Source organism: Taudactylus pleione, unplaced genomic scaffold (genome assembly GCF_031769625.1).
Source record: "Taudactylus pleione unplaced genomic scaffold, aTauple2 ptg001060l, whole genome shotgun sequence".
Taxonomy (NCBI): domain Eukaryota; kingdom Metazoa; phylum Chordata; class Amphibia; order Anura; family Myobatrachidae; genus Taudactylus; species Taudactylus pleione.
In genome coordinates this window covers 2,595,835-2,601,331 of record NW_028285461.1, presented here as the reverse complement: position 1 = coordinate 2,601,331, position 5,497 = coordinate 2,595,835, and positions in this window count along the sequence as shown.

Sequence of the window (5,497 nt, the reverse complement as noted above, 5' to 3'; positions counted from 1 at the left end):
TTACTGGGCCAATGTTTTTTTTGCAGCGTTCTGTATAAGGCAGGATAGAGAATGTGTAAATGTGACACTGGGATTATATACAGGGTGAGTACTGGGGCCCTAAGAATAATTCATGATGGGCCACATGTAGGCCCTGCATCATGGTGCAGCTTGACAGCCCATTTGCCATCTATATTGCCATCGACCTTATACAAACTGGGGGCCGTATTCAATTAGGCGTGATAAGTTCAAATCCGCGAAAAAGTATCGCCCATTGTGACGTTTCGCCAGTGTGACAGTTTCCTCCGTATTCAATTCCAAACAGTTTTCACCGGCGTGCACCCTTGGGACAGCCACCCAAAGGTTAACTGCGTAAAAAAAAAATGAGGAACAACCCAAAAAATGTATTTGAAAAATGGGGTGAAAATTATCAAAGTTGGGGTACAATCGTAAAAACTAGCGAAATAAGCTTTTGGGGGGTCTGCAAGTATGTGGGAGGTGTATTTTAGTTTGCAGATGGTGCGTTTTTCACGTTTTGTTTTTTTTTAAACTTCACTTTTGCGATTTTTAACTATGCTTGCACCCATTTTTATGTACCCCAAATTTGATGGGACTACTTATTTTCTCCAAAAAAACCTGCTAAATGATTTTCTTCACCACTTGTGCAAAGACGCTATTGAAAGCACTTAAGTAGCCCAAATAGCTCCAGGGGGGCTAATCAGGGACATCTATAGTGATCCCCAATGTTAGTGCATCTTTTGGGGGGTGTCAGGCTGATTTCCCAAAAACTGACAGCACTTTTCACGTTTGTGTTTCGCCCGGGATGCGTTTTCGCATCCTTTGGAACTGAATACGGCAAATAGCGGGGGCGCGCACGATAAGTTTCCGTGGCTAAAACACGAATTAGGTGAAGTGCAGTATGCGAAAAGTACGGGACTTTTCGCCTGGAATTGAATATGCCCCCCAGTGTGTTATAAAATATTGCCAATGTAAATGTCAACACCAAATGGTTGACAAGGACGAAATGTTGACAAAGGTTCAAATGGTCGACACAAAAAAACTAGTCGACTTGGGGGTTTTTTTTATATGTAATTTGACCCTAATACTAACCCTTCCCCTAGTGCCCAAACCCTTTCTTCTAATCGTGGGAGGTGTGGCCACGCCCCCTTCGAGGAAAAAAATAAAACAAGTTTTGCAGCGCTCCGAGCCCCCTCAGCCCGGCGCATAAGCAGTGGGGGGTGCAATCAGTGTGATCGCTCCCCCCACAGGCATAGGAGACTTCTGTGGCTACTTCATAGCAGCCGCGAGCAGTCTCCCAGTGCAGCCCAGCACACGGCAGCGTGTGCTGGGCTGCTGTGATGAAAGAGGGGGGGGGAGCGGTAAGAGGGGGGGGAGCGGTACCGGACACAGGCCCCTGCCGGGCCCCACCAGCAAGCCCAGGCCCAGGTAATTTGTACCCGCTCCCCCCTTCTCGGCGCCCCTGCACTCAACAGAGCTGACTACTTCTGGTTGGGCAAAAACCTCTTGGTTAAGTTTTGGCTGAGTAAAACGTTAGCAGTGCAAGTTTGAAAGGCACATCCAGTATGAATAGCCCTAGACAACTCTGTCCAAACGCCAGGAATTGACATACCTGGTGCCATGTCTAATAGACAGTGCCGTTTGTGGTGACAGGTCCATAGCTGGTGCCAATTCTAATAGGCAACGCAGTATCTGATGCCACGTCTTATAGGTAGAGCCATATCTGGTGCCACGTTTAACAGGCAGTCCTATCTGGTGCCACATCTGATAGAGGCAAATATAATGCCATATCTGGTGCCAAGTATGTGCATTTACTAATTCCAGCCAGATCCTGCTGCTGCCATTTGATAGCATTTACTAATTCCAGCCAGATCCTGCTGCTGCCATTTGATAGCATTTACTAATTCCAGCCAGATCCTGCTGCTGCCATTTGATAGCATTTACTAATTCCAGCCAGATCCTGCTGCTGCCATTTGATAGCATTTACTAATTCCAGCCAGATCCTGCTGCTGCCATTTGATAGCATTTACTAATTCCAGCCAGATCCTGCTGCTGCCATTTGATAGCATTTTCTGCCTTGTGAAAGTTTGCAGCCACTTAGCGAGTCCCAGCTTTTTTTTTTTTTATTCTATCTACACTCAAAGTGTAAAGTCGCCCCCATCCACGGTGTTGTAATTACAATTATACAGCCAGCTCATTACAGAAAATACTCCATATTACTGTGGGCCAACGCGTTTCACAACTCATGGAAAGGAGAGGACAAAGGCACCTAATCTGCAATCACCAAGGAGTGCTCCTGCTACTTCCAAATAATCCCATCAGTAAGTGCAAACGTTAGTATCCTACAGACGCCAACATCTAAGCCTTTAAATCCTGGGTACGATTCTTTAAAAATGGGTGCCCTTACGCAAAAGTAGGTACGCATTTGAAAATGAATCTTTACCATTTTTAAAATAAATGACCTCATTATTATTTTGTTTTAAAGTTTAGCCCCCTCCACAATGTCAAATATTAGAGGAAACTTTTTGTAACCAGCTCCAAGTAGCGTCTGTGGTGAGAAGAGTCGCCCGGTAATGCCCCTTTTTTATATAAGTTGTCTGTTTGAGGGCAGTTTGCAGGATAATAACGGAGTTCCAACAGCATTCTGCTAATTTCAGAGCACAAGTAAACTTCCCTGTGTATGTTTGTAGAGTTTGTTGATGTGTCTCATGGATGCAAGACGAGACCTAAAGCGATTTGGAGACAGCTGTATACATCAAACAATCTGTCTGACTGTGCCATAACCCAGAGGAGGATTTAGTGGCCAATGTCCACAGGGACTAGATCCCGCAGACCCTTCCAGTTGTCAGACAGGCTGGATATTTGCTTTGTGACTCATCTTCTGAAACCATAGTGTCGGGAAAGAGGATGGTGCTAGATTAATGGTGATTCAGCTTCTCAAACAAGATATTTTGCACACAAGTCCTTTGAGGGTATTTGATGAGACATTGGGGAATCTGGCTGTCTAACGCAAGATATAATAGTTAAAAGCCACAAATATGTCTGGATCAAGACTTATCCCTGGTAGCAGTTGCCTAGAGGGACATTTTGTAGACTAAATAGAGGTACACAAATTCACTACTGAAAAGCCATAAATATCCAAGACACTTTTTGACTGAACTGAAAAATATACATGAAATAACTGGAATTTTTACGCCTAGCTTCATATATCCATTATGCCCTCTTTCACCACTTTACAACTGATTATTATGTAAGAAGGAAGGTGCTTCACTAAGAGCAGGCACAGAGTGACTTACAACTTTTGCTAGTTCAATGACCTCATAGTGTCATCATAGCACAATGGCTAATCAAAATTACGGCAGAAGGATTCTAGAAAAGAGTGTGATAATAACCATACAATATTCAATATAGATTACGTGACATATCACAGCACAATTACACTGAACAGTAATTAAAGCAAGACAATGATAAGGGGGTCAGATGGAATAATAGCTGACCCTGCAAATATCAAAATGAATATAAGTAAATCACAGGTTGTAATGAGAGGCAGATCACACGTAGGTCGCCTGTGATGCCACCCAGGTACTAGTAGACAGTAAAGTTATAGGAAAAAGTAAAGCTACTCCTTTATGTGGAGTTTACAAAATAGCAGCTGCTGCATGCCATTGTATGGCCATTGAATGGCATGTGAGCGTACTATAAAGGTACTCCCAGGGTAGGGAATAAGTACAATGAGTATCTGCTGTTGGACTGCGTTAAAAAGAAAGTCCTGGTGTAAACATTGCAGGAACCTCTAATAGACGGACCCCAATGAGAGTACTCATAGAGACAATAGTTATCGTAATGAAATAGCACAGCATAGGTTTGCGATCTGTGCTGCTGCCAGTCATATAACAAAAAGGTAGTGGTGAGTGGTGGGAAACCCAGATCGCATATGCAGTGATAGGAAGAAAGAGTATAGTGTGTATCTATCAGTGTGTACCCAGTTTAAGCCAGAAAATCCAAAGATGTGGCCAAGAACCTTTTTATTTCACTGAAAGCGTTGAAAGAGAATGTTAATGCTTCTCCTCATCTGGGCAAGAGCACTTCCTATGCCCCCCGGCAGAGGCTAAATATGTCCCGTCCCCCCCACCACACATCCTTTAGAAAATACAGCCTGCTCATTGGTTTTACAATCACTTTAAAAATCTATCTTCTTGCATAGCACACAACATACTCCGCAACTAACGCATTGCTGCTGGGCCTGAAATAAGGGACATGCAGCGCCACCTGCTGTTAAGTGGTTATGCAGCAACTTTTCTCTCACCCTTACTAATAATAACTTGTACAGCTCTCGCCATGTTGATGAGCACCATCTAAGAGGTCAAAAAATCACAATCCTGCAACCGCTGGCGCTGTGTCCACAAACTAATTGCTCCTGATCATTAATATCTGAAAGGGGTTGGGTATGGGATCCCAGCGGTCACAATCAAGACGGCGGCATCCCGACAATGTTAGGATATCGACACCTGTCGATCAGTATCCTAACCCTCTCCCTACATTAACCGTCCCTCCCCACTGCCTAAACCTATCCATTAACGCCCCCCCTCCCCCTGCAGCCTAACTCTCCCCCTAGTGCCTAAATCTAACCACTAACCCTCCCCCTAACCTCAATACTTACTGTCAGGATGCCGGCGTCAGGATTCTGGTGCCGGCATTCTAAGCACCAGTATCCTGTCAGTATTTTGACTGTCTGCCTCTAAAAGACTGTCAGCTTTCTCATTAACTACAGTGCCTTACAAAAGTATTCACCCCCTTGGCTTTTTACCTGTTTTGTTACATTACCTGTAATTTTTTTTTTTTTTATCTGAATTTTATGTGATGGATCTGCACAAAATAGTCTAATTTGGTGAAGTGAAATGAGAAATATATATATATAAAAAAGAATCTTTATAAATAAAATTGTGAAACTTGGCATGTGCATATGTAATCACCCCATTTGCTATGAAGCCACTCAAAATTTCTGGTGCAACCAATTACCTTCAGAAGTCACATAATTAGTGAAATGAAGTCCACCTGTGTGAAATCTAAGTGTCACATGATCTGTCAGTATAAACACACCTTTTCTGAAAGGCCCTAGAGGCTGCAACACCACTAAGCAAGAGGCATTACACCATGAAGACCAAGGAGCTCTCCAAACAAGTCAGGGACAATGTTGTTGAGAAGTACAATTCTGGGTTGGGTTATAAAAAAATATCCAAATCTTTGATGATCCCCGTAGCACCATCAAATCCATCATCATCAAATGGAAAGAACATTGTACCACAACAAACCTGCCAAGAGAGGGCCGCCCACCAAAACTCACAGACCGGGCAAGGAGGGCATTAATCACAGATGCAGCACAGAGACCAAAGGCAACCCTGAAGGAGCTGCAGAGTTCCACAGCAGAGACTGGTGTATCTGTACATGTGACCACAATAAGCCATACACTCCATAGAGCTGAGCTTTATGGAAGAGTGGC